Genomic DNA, 12,190 nt, shown 5'->3' with positions numbered 1-12,190 from the left:
TACTGTGTCAGATGTACATCCAAAGAAGTGGACTCTTGGCCTCAAAAGCTTATGACTCAATAAAGCCCATATTTACTAAGCTACACCAACTCTTTAAGGGAGGTTAGCAACACGGACTACATTATGATGTGCTATTTTACTGCCAACTCCAGTTATTACTAACTAGGTCTCATTGCATAAAACAGGACCAGAGCTTGATAACTTTCCCGCTTAGGATGAAGACTTTCAGTTTCTATTAACCAGAGCTGATATTGTGATGTCATAAAGCCTCTTTCCACCAATGTCTAAGAGCCAACCTCATCAGTGATGTCACAATGGCTTGATTGGCTCACATTTATTACATATATCAGTGGTTTTGATTTCTAGGGACATTTCTACTTATTTTAATTTAGGGGGAAAATTATCAATGAGGGCTACCATTAAAATAGATAATTTTACTGTTAATCCCAGCTATTAGTAACTACTGTAGATCTCTTTGCGTAAAATGGAATCTTTGCCCACATTGACAGCTTCCCCGAGATTCAGTCTCTGGTAACAAAGCTGATATTGTGATGTCATAATGCCTCTTTCCACCAACCTCATCAGTGATGTCACAATGGCTTGATTGTTCTGTATTGGCTCACTTTTACTACATAATTTTCAATGTGGATATCTTTTAAAATGTGATTTTTAAAAAATTTTTTTACTGTTAATCCTAGGTATTGTTAACTAGATCTCTCATAGCATAAAATAGTACGAGTTAGTGCTAGACCATGTTGGTAACATTCTTCCTTAATGTGAGAATTTATCATGTGCAAGGAAAAAAGTGGCACAGTGTGTTAATGTTAGTGTGCTGCTGTGTTAAACAGATAACACAGAACATGTTATGTTAGGGCACAGAATAGGTGGGAAAGAGGCAGGGATCAGTGGCGTAGTAAGGGGCGTGATGGACTGCCCCAGGTGCTACTTGGTGGGGGTGCCTGCACCTCTCCACCCCCCCCAAGCCATGCTCGTGCCCTCCCTTTCCCCCCCCCTTTAAATCTTTGCTAGCACAAGCAACTAGTCTGGTCTGTTGCTTGCATCGGCCTGACTCCCTTTGAAATCACTTCCGGGTTGCGGGGCCAGGAAGTGACATCAGCGGGAAAGCCAATGCCAGTGTGAGCAGCAGGCCAGAGAGATGAAGATTTAAAGAGGCATGAGGGCATGAGTGTGGCATGGAGGGCACATGGGGGTGTCACCATGCCGGGCACCTCCTATCCTTGCTATGCCACTGGTAGGGACTATACTTTGTAGTTAATGCAGAAGTTGGTCTATAAGTTAATCGCTAATTCAGCAAATACAATGCAGGTCACCACACTTCAAGTGGCCTAATCAACGGCATTCTGAATTATCTGCCATACAGTTAACATATAATAGCACATTTTGCCTTCCATTATCTGTATGGCAGCCCTCCAAAAATACTGGAAAGGCAAAGTTTGCCTTTAACATCTTAGTAAACAGGGGGGCCCCCCCAGTCTTCACCGTGCCACTAGCCTGTGTTGACAATGCAGTTTGATACGTTTTACATGGAGTAATTAATTTTCTACCAAAGGCAGCTGGTTACTGCCTTCCACTGTAAGCCAAGTGAATCGTGACAAACAGATATAACGGGATTCATGTTTTCTAACTTTATACAAAGATACACACATCATAAAAGCTCTCTGTACAGAAAATGTGTATATATTATAAAAGCATATAAAATGTGATTTAAGGTTTTAATGTTTACAAAAGTATATATTTTAATATTTTCTGTGTTCATGAAAATAAGAGGCTGGCTATAAAAGACAGTGGTTCTGTTGGCGAGAGAGAAGGAACTGGAAACTTCTTCATACAACCTCTATCAAAGTGCCTCAGTTGAGAACAATGTCAACCCGCCAATCCGGCACAAAGTTGCTCCACGTATTTTGACTTCCCCATGTCCCATGAGCCATGGTCGGAAATTATGGATGATAAACATTTCTATCCCTCAACTGATTTACAATGTTTAACTATGCACACCAACTGTGTTTGCCTGAAGCATTAACTGAATTGAGATGGACAATCTAGTGTGGTGCTTGATTGCAAACCCTTGAAGATAAACTGACCTATTCCTATCGGTGTTGGGCAACTCTGGTCTTCGGTGACTACAAGTTAATCTGATATTTGAAGCAGCATAAATGCAGTGGTTCCAATTTTTTTTTTTTTTTTTTTAAATCTACATATATTGAATATTCTGTTTGCTCTTTGCAAGAATCAAAATTGCTTTAGTAGAAATCAAATCCAGTTTATTCAAAGATGCTTCACAAAAATGACCTTTCAGACCAGAGTTGACCATCCGTGCTCTAAATATCAGAAAAATTCCCCCCTCTCCTCTCCCCCCCCCCAAAAAAAAAAACTAACTAAAGGTTTTTAAATCAACAATTTTTTTCACTATCCAGGAACTCCCAAGTTAAGTAGAGATTATATATTAAAAAAAACAAAAAGACAGCTTTACAAAAACAAAACAAAATTTTTTAAAAAACCACATTTCTTATTGAGTTTTTCAGTAACATTTTTGGCTCTTCATGGCACATGCTTTGTCTGTTGACAGCGATGTCCTGGATACAATCACAGCTATTCCCGCAAAGTCACCTGAGGCAGCTGGGATATTCATGAAATCAAATGCTGTCCTGCACACATTCTTCTCATGGATATTATTCCAAACTGCTCATTTCACTGCGGCTTGCACTTTGCCGCTTTTCAAATGCATCATTACAGCGTCCCTGGCAGAAATGCCAGCTGCAGACCCAGTCTGTCACTCCAGAAGGCGTATGGATGTGCTTAAAGCTGCTTCATTCATGAAGCATAAAAACAGATAACTGTTACCTGCACGACAGAGTAAAAGACAGAAGAACAAAGGGATAAGCGCCACAGTCCAGCTCAATTGAGTTAATTTCGAGATGTAGTTTACCAAATAAGTAACTTGCCAGAGGATCTTTATTGCCATTTTATAAATTGGAACATGAAAATAAAGGGCCCAAAGGATGCTAAGCCTATAACATGCGGTTAACATGTTAACAGGAAAGTGTACAAACGCATTAAAGGACTGTGCAGCAGCTTGCCTATTACTGCATTTTAAACTGCATATTGCATTTCTCAGAATTTTTCTTGGAGGGGGTATGGAAATATTAGCCAACTGGCACATTATACACATGTGCCAATTAATGAGTTAACAAGGTGTCAAAGAGTCAATTATTGACATCAGTTTGGATTTGCACACAGATCTGCCTGCTTAAATCCTGTAACATTGTACATCTGAACTGCCCCTTTTGCAACCCAAGGGGAGCATGGTCAGGGCCGGATTAAAGGATAGGCTCAGTAGACACGGGCTTAGGGCCCAAAACGGTCAAGAGGGGGGGCACACTGGTGCAGTGCTTTAGGGCTGTTTGGGCATCTCCCTCACTGGATTCGCAGCAGAGTCATTGTCCGGGCCCTGCCCCCCAGTGTCATCGCCATCCTCCCAGGCCCTCCCCGCAGACCCCCCCCCACACACACTGCAAGACGACCGACAAACCTCCCTCCAGCGCTTGTCAGCAGCCGCAGCACTCTAAACAGGCTGCTTCGTGGTTCAGGGCCTTCTGCTGCGTCACTGATGACGAAGAATTAATCCTGCCCTGGGCATGGTCATGGGAGGGGCATAGACAGCTCAGGGGTAGGGTTACCAGATGCCCGGGAAAACCCAGACATGTCCTCTTTTTAGAGGACTATCCAGGCACCCGGAGGGATTTCCAAAACGTAGCAGTTTGTCTGGTTTTTGAAGTCCCCAAACTTGGGGCCATACCTTGAGGGCTTCTGCACATGCACAGACATACCATACAGATACCATATCAACTCTTGTATCCCGCAAATGTCAGCTAGAAATCATTGCGGCTTACACATTATTAGAATTGCTACAGAGACATAGATATTGCAAAGAAATTGCATGGAAGCTATCATGCAGGGGACTGCATGGGAATGGGTCAATGCATTGAGGAAAATAAGGTGAATTTTCAGTGCTCTCTTGAATTGGAAGTATGTGGGTGTTTGTCAAAGGCTGCCTGGGAGGTTGTTCCAAATTCTGAGCCCCTGAAACGCGAAGGTGGTCTCGAAGAGAGCCTTCCTTCGAAGATGGCGTGCAGAGGGGTGGGGGTGGTAGTTTCCATCTTGTTGACATCTGCGCATGTGCAGTCTCTTTCCCTCCAGATGCTTGGGGAAAGAGACTTGAGGCTTGTTTGGGGGCGGGACTGGGGGCAGAACAGGGTGGGGCTGGGAGTGGAACAGGACGGAACTACAGCGGAATGGAGTGGGGCCAAGTGTCCTTTTTTTTTTTAAAGAGGAAATCTAGGACATTCCCAAAATTCAAGAGTATTGCTATAGAATGCCAGATTTAACCAAGATTAGATTCGGTAAACAGCACTCAAATTAAAGCACTGGGAAAAATCTGCACTAAATGCAAAGCTATAAAGAGCTCTCAAATTCCCATGTGCAATTTTGGGCACAAGGGACGCCTGCTGAAACCTGTTGTAAATCCTGGCATGCAAATTGGACGCACAATCTGACTTTCTACAATTTTGGGAATGCCCCTGTCTAGGGTTACCAGATTTCCTGCCCCGCCCCTCCAAACCTCAAGTCTCCTTCCCCAACCCCAGGACTACTTCTGGAAGGCGTCTGCACTTGCATGGACGTTGACGAGATGATGTCACACGAATGCACAGATGCCCTCCAGATGTGGTCCCTAGCTCGGGGTCTTCCAAAACCCGGACAATCTGCCGGGTTTTAGAAATCCCTCCAGGCACCCGGACAGGACATGCCTGGGTTTTCCCGGATGTCTGGCAACCCAACCCCTGACCTGCCTATGCCCATCCCCCCTTTGGGTTGCAAAAGGGACAATTTAGGCGTACAGTGTTAAAGAAAAGCATGCAGGCAGATCTACACGCAAATCCAAATTAATGACAGTAGTTGATCGTTGACACTTTGGGCAACCTATATAGAATCTATTGATTGCTACCTCCTAAAAAGGGGCAGTAAGTGGTCTGTGTTAACATCCCGCAGGCACCATGCCCTCATGGTTACACTGGCATATAGCATACAGTAATAAAATCGAGGGAATACCCCAAAAGATGCCACATAGCAAGATTCTGCATTTGAATGCATTAAGCTCAGATTTTAAAATGCTTTAGCAAAAGGGGCTCCCGAGTACAGTGGTTGGTCAGAAGAAATCCAATCATGCAGGGAATATCCACTCATTGAGGCTATCTGCCCAAAGAGCTCATTTAGGAAGTTTTTTCCTCTTCTCCAAAACTGCTATTAGATAATTGCATTAAGCTATCCTAGGGTGTGTAGGATAAAAAAGAGTTAACTATACTGTTTACCCTAATGATTAGTCATGTATATAAACTCCAGTTCACAAAAGCCGCAAGGAGGCATAGCTTCCATGATCTCCATAGTGAATAAGCAGAAGTACACTTAAGTCTATGGGCCAAGTTCATTTGCATAGCAGAGTTACACTGAAAATCATGTCTTCAAAACCCAGGGCAAAATTCTCAAAACTTTTAACGCTGTCGCTAAACTGTTTTCCGGCGATGTAGCCTGCACACATTTTAGCAGCGGATTATCTCTGTCTGTAGCGAGGTTTCTTGCAGTCTCCTGCAATGGCATGCAAATGTGCTTGCTAACATTGAAATGAGCCCTCCGGCGAATTCTTCGAAGAGTGGCGTCGGCCTTTGGCGACAAAAAGCAGCGACTGGTCCCGGGGGTGCCGTTACAATGCCAGCACTTGTGTTCTGACTGTGGCTAATGAAACAAAAAATGTGTATCTAATATATTTTAAAGTGGAGGGTAGTAAAATCACGCTTCTTTTGAGTTTTGGGGGGAGACAGGAATGTTTCATGTGAGCTTGTTAAAAGCCAACGTTTCTTCTTGAGCGCGTGTATGATACCCTTGTCTTGTGTGTTTCTGGCTGTGGGTCATGATTAAATTTTACATTAAAAACAAATTACAAGATTTATGTGAATTATAGTAGTTTTCTTGCAGAGAAAAGATATGTTTTATGCTCAGTTGATAAAAGTCTCTCCTGCTGCCAGCGGGAGAGTGTGGGTTTTTTTTTTAATGACAGCGTTTTTTCTGCACATGTGCCCATCAGAGATGGGCACATGCAAATGTAGGAAATCTTCACTGCTATCTGCTGATCTTATTTGCATGCATGATTTTTTAAGAATGGCTCAGGTTTTTAGATTCGGTAGAAGATTGTCACTTTAATACGGGTGTTTGAGAATCCTGACCCCAAAGCTCTGCATACATGGGGAAAGTCTTTAACTTCAGCTCATGCCTCTACACAAAGGTAACTCAATTCTAGTCCTTGAGATCCACAGGCAGGCCAGGTTTATAGGATATCCAGAATGAATATGCATGAGAGAGATTTACATACCAAGGTAAGCAGCGCATGCAACTCTTTCTCATGCGGATTCATTGTGGATATTCTGAAAACCTGGCCTGCCTGTGGACCTCAAGGACTACAATCGAGTAGCCCTGGTCCACACGCATTTTGCAAAATTCCTTTTTTAATGAAAATCATATGCTTTGGCTTTATGCTTACTTTACAGTCTTTGTAGGATACAGAACTTTGGTTAAACCTCAGAACTCCAGTTTCTCAAGCCAAACAATTCTGGAAGCACATGTGGACATTGTGATCTTTTTGGAATCATTCAAATGCTTTACCTCATTCACTATAACTGCTACAAAAAGTTGTGTTCCCTGTTTTTCAGCACAGAAGAATGTGACTATGGGGCTCATTTTCAAAAAAGAAAAAATGTCCAAAGTGTGGCATAACGGGGCAGATGGACGTTTTTCTCGCCAAACCCTTCTAATTTGCTATTTTCAAAATGTGTTTTGTAGACAGATTTCTATGGTGCTTGTCCACAATGCATCTAAATGCGGGCAGCGGTTCTTGCACACTGCATGTGGCTGACCTGGAAGCCTTCCCTCCTACGTAAGAGGGAAGTCTTGCAGGTCAGCCATGTGCAGCGTGCAAGAGTCACTGCCCATATCCTTGAAGGAAACAAGTAAGGGAGAGAGGAGATATAAACATGGGACAAAAGGAGAAAGGAGGGAGGAGGGGAAGGAGCATGCTGGGGCATTGGAGGGGCATGAATTTGGGACAAAGGCTGGAAGGCAGGGAGGGAGCATGAACTTGGGACAAAAGGGAGGGAGGAAAGGGGCACCAACTTGGGACAGAGGAGAGAGCGAGGGAATAGAAAAGGAGAATTGTTGGGCATGAGTGTGTGAGTGAGAGGGAAAGAAATGGTTCACATGGGGAAAAGAAGAAAAAGGAAAATTGTTGGGCATAGAGAGAGAGGAGTGAGGTATGAATGCATGGAGAAGAGAAAGATGGGAGGGAGAAATGTTGGATATGGTGGTGGAGAAGGACAGATTGAAATGGATGCAAGGAGGGAGAGGAATGTTGGATATAGTGATGGAGGGAGAGGCATGGCATAGTGCTAGAGAGGAGCGATAGAAGGAGAAATGTTGGGCAGTGGTGAAAAATGCACATGATCCGTGGAGATGAGAGAGGGAGAAATGTTGGATGAGGCAGTAGAGGGAGTAGGAGAGATGCACCCTGGCTCTCTCTCTCTCTTTTTCCCCTTTCCCTGTACACAGGGGGAGGGGATCATAGAATGGTGAGTTGATTGCAGGGAAATGGGCACAGGCGAAATACTAGAAAGGGACATATAGGAGACAGAGAAGGGAGATGCTGAACATGGGGAACAATACTTACACAGAAGATGGATGGTGAGCATGGAGAAAGAAGTGTCATATGGTCAGGAGACCCTGGCAAATGAGTTAAGAGAAGACAAAAGAAAACAGAGACCAAAACTATTTGAGGCTTGTAGGGATGGGGCAGAGATGGGGACTAAGCTCGCGGGGATGGGGCACAAGATAGGGACTGAGCTCATGGAGACAGGAACAAATTTTTCCCCTGTGTCATTCTCTATTGTGCGAGACTAGAGCAGGCTTCTGATTTGGTCATTTTTCTGCAAAAATTGAACACTTGCACATTAGTGTGTGTAACCTCAACAGAGTTGACAAAAGAGCACTTGCTGCCCCTTATTTAGAAGGTGATAAGGGCTGCAGTGTTATGAGCATGTTAACCAGTTAGCTCAATAGCACGTCCACACCTGTTCTCCGCCCCAGATGTGTCCCCTCCCAAAATTAAATGCAAATATATAGGTAATGCATGCGCAAAAGAATACCGCAAAACACTTTAATTTGCTTTGCAGTAAGCATTTTCATACGTATGTTGAGGTAGGTGCCTGACGAAGAGACGAAATCCGGGTCGGAGGGACGGGAATTTAACCAGATAAGAAAAAATACTATTAGCATTTCATATAAGCACTTTATATTTATTTATAAGTCACCAATGAGAGGCAACATCGTTTTCTGCTCCCCAAGATAAATTAGCACCGTCAGCTGGGTGCAGGTATTAGACAGGCTTCATATAAGCCTTTAGATATAGGGAGGGCAGGGGACTTGTGAAGGCGATGATGGTCCCCTTGAAAACCTCATTGTAGTGACTTCACTATTTTATGGGTTTCTTGGTCTGAGCACTTCACAAATAATTTACAAAAATAATTTATAAACATTTATTTAGTTAAATCATAACAGATAAAGAAAAATTTCTAATTGAACTATAGCTGTGATTATGAGAATACATAGAGATTAGTGTCACAGATTACTAAGAAATTTATCTCTCTAATTTGTAGTTAATTGAGGTAGGTGCCGGTACATTAGGCCAGGTTTTATCAGACCTAATTTTCCGGCACTTGCCTCACATGCTTAGTGAGGCTTAAGTTTACCATGTATATTCTCTGCCCCTAACCAAGCCTACTTTTTAGGTAGGTGTTGGAAGGCACCTGGATTCAGGCATCACTAAGTGCCAGTCTAAGTTCCATGTGGAACTCTTCATTAGTTAATTTTTTTAAAATTTGTCAAATTAACTTCAATGCCAAGGTCAATTACCACACCATTTAAGCTAATTAACATAATTTGGGTTGTGCACAGATTTTAGTTAGGCATGGCTAGGTATCAGTGGTAAGGGCATATCTGGCCACCGGCACTGAATTTCTGGGTTCCTGGAGTTAGTTATCGCTTAGCCGATTAAGTGCGATATTCAGCACTCAGGCCCAGATTCTCTAACTGGCACCGCTGTTGGCGACCACCTTAAAAGTGGCCCCAGATCGTGTGTCAATAATGCGATGGTGCCAGTTAGCGAATCAAGCCTCCTTCAAAGTTAGGCGCCGGAAATGTAGGCCAGGGTTTTCCTCTGTAAGTGTTGTACAGCACCTAGCGCCACTGTAGGCGTTAGCCATCTGTACAGTGGTGTTAATGCACCATAAACCACTTACAGAGGTGTGATTCTGGCATTTTTCACTGAGCTTGGGTGCCTAAAAAAGTGCACCGTTTATAGAATCCGGGCCTTAACCTGCTATGAGTTATTACATAAAGATAGGATTGACTTATGTGGTCCTATTTATGCGATTAACCTGGTTGGTTAAGTTCTGAATATCGGCACTTAACTGGCCAAGTGCTGACTCCATCCCGGAGCACCCCAAAATAACTGGTTTTGAGTTTGACACAAACCAGTTATCTTCAGCAGCATTAACTGGTTAGGCTGCTGAACATGGCCAGTTAGCCCCAAGCAGGCAATATTAACGAGCTAGGAGCTATTTCTGGACAGTTAAATCACACTCAATATCAACCCCAAAGATTTAGGAAACATATTTGAAAGGTTCCAGGCACAGCCCTGGTCCATAGACTCCAGTCAAAGCCATTCTCTGCAACGCCTACTTGGGAAGGGACAAAGAGGAGAAAACCTCAGCCTTTTCAGTGTTAAAAGAATGTTAATAAGGTTACCTGTTTGATTTGAACGTTTTTACTGATACACTGATGATTTCTTTGATTCTAAACTTGCACATGGCACTTTATTATTTATTTATTCTTTCATATATGTAAGAAAGGCACTTTTGCACTTAAAAGGTTCACGGGGTGACGGAAGGTGATATTTGTGGATAAAACCTTGTAGGGCCCCTCCTGCGCTGAGGATATACCCAGGTGAACTCCTTATAAAAAATTTTTAGGAAGTTCCCATGAACTGATTAGTCACCGTATGTAAACCAAATCAAATTTAACTTAATACAATTTCCTCCTTATGAATGGTAGGTGTGCATGTGCAAAGATAGATTACAAAGGACTAGGAGCAGGTCTTTGGGATTGATTTGTACTTGAGACTGACTCCTCCTTATTTATATACTAGTGTTTAAGCCCTTTACATTAACGGGTGCTAGAGTACATGTCTGTCTGTTTTTTTTTTTTTAATTTGTCTCTCTCTCCTTGGATGCTGTCTGTCTGTCATTCTTTCTGTCTGTCTCTCCCTGGCCCCGTCTTTCTTTCTTTATTTCTAACTCTATCCTCTTCCCTCAATCCTGCATATGCCCTTTTTTCTTTCTCTTCCCCACTTCCTTCCAACGTCTGCTCCCCCTGTTCCTCAGACTTCCATTCAGTGTCTGTCTCCCTCTCTCTACCCCTTCTATCTACTGTTCACCCTCTGTCTTGCCCCTTCCATTCACTGCCCTCTCTTCTCTTTCCATCCAGTGTCCGCCCTCTCTCTCTCTCTCTTTGTTCCATATGGCATCTCCTCCTTCCTTTCCCCCCTCCTTTTCCCTTGGTCTGGCATACATTCCTCCTTCCACTTCATGCCCTGCCATCTCTTCTTCCCTCCAAGCCATTCTCTCCCCCTCTGCTTCCTTTCCTCCTTGAACTTAATCGGGTAGCAGCAGCAGCATTCACAATTCATTGCTGTTGCCGGCTTCAGGTCTTCCTCTCTGTCGGGTTGTCTTCCTGAAACAGAAAGTAGGCAGGACCCGACAGAGAGGCAGGCCTGAAGCCGGCAACAGCAGCGAATTGTAAACGCTACTGCTGCCCGAAGAAGCCAGGCCTTGAAAAACCCGAGGCAGACCGCTTCTTTTCCCTCCCAGCCCAACCCCCGCTGACTCGGCTCCCTTACTCTTACCCTGCGTCGCGGAAGCGTGAAGACTAAATGCTGGCAATCGGGGTGGCGAGGACGCGGCTGAGGAGACTGTGAGGTGTTGGCGTGCAGCGGCGCTCCACAAAGCCCTCCTCCTGGCAGCCGCCGCCAGCACCAATCGGGACCAAGCTTGCCTGCGCTTCCTCCAGCGGTTGGTGAGTGAGGGCGGGAGGAGGTGAGTGGCTAGAGTGATCCTTGCCTCCGCGTTCTAAAATGGAACGCAGCCACGGATCAGAAATCACAGCGGCAGGGATCACTAAATTTCAAGAGCGCATGTGCGCTCTAGGGTTTTATTATATAGGATATTCTTAGGCTTTTTGATACTTTTTTTTTACCTTTTATTAATACCATGAAGTTTTCTTTTTAACAACTGGCAATAAATAGCTCTTTCATCGGCAAGAATACTAAAAGGGAACTTAAGACCATCCAAGAACTTAAGACCTTTGGGAAATGAAAATGATGAAATATTTTGAACCTACCAGACAGGACTTAACAAAAGGCTAGATTCACTTACCCCCGATTCCATGTCCGATCTGTGCCCGATTGTATGCAGGTCAACAAACTCGCAAAAGGTCTGCATGCAAATGGGGGATGATCGTTGACACGCCCCCCACCCACCACACGGATCGCTAGAGAGCGATCCCGACGCATGCGTAGACCATCTATAGATGGTCTGCGCATGTGTCTAAGAGCCATCAAAGCCGCAATTTTTAAAAAAGTTTTACTAACCCAGCGAGCCCGTGGTTTTAACCCGCAAATTTAAAGCGCTTTAAATTTGCGGGTTAAAACCACGGGCTCGCAGTGTGGGGAAGGGCAGGAGAGTCGTGGGGCAGGAGAGATTCGGGGCACAGCAGGGTGGCGATTCGGGGCAGCAGGCAGGAGAGATTCGGGGCAGAGAGATAAATATTCAGGGATACAGCGAGCAGGGAGGCAATGGAGCTGGAAAGTCAGAAAGGACTTTTGCGACTGGTCCCCAGCAGTCGCTTCTTGTGTTGATCGGCCAGCCCAGTCGGTTTGCTATATTCCTTTAGTGAATTGGGTCCCTGCCTACTTTGCATGCCATTCCCCTCATTTGCATGTGCGGATCAGAATCGG

The 12,190-nt window shown here is 44.2% G+C and overlaps 1 protein-coding gene across 1 annotated transcript in view; it reads right to left on the bottom strand.

Moving 5' to 3' along the window:
• Positions 1-2,126: 2,126 nt before the first annotated feature.
• KITLG (KIT ligand) overlaps positions 2,127-12,190 on the bottom strand; it is a 161,913-nt gene continuing 151,849 nt past the window's right edge. Inside the window, exon 10 of the mRNA XM_033952639.1 lies at positions 2,127-2,862. The gene's annotated coding sequence lies outside the window, so the exon portion shown is untranslated. The remainder of the gene's footprint in view (positions 2,863-12,190) is intronic.

This window comes from Geotrypetes seraphini, chromosome 7 (genome assembly GCF_902459505.1).
Source record: "Geotrypetes seraphini chromosome 7, aGeoSer1.1, whole genome shotgun sequence".
Lineage (NCBI taxonomy): Eukaryota > Metazoa > Chordata > Amphibia > Gymnophiona > Dermophiidae > Geotrypetes > Geotrypetes seraphini.
This window is presented reverse-complemented; position numbering and strand designations above follow the sequence as displayed.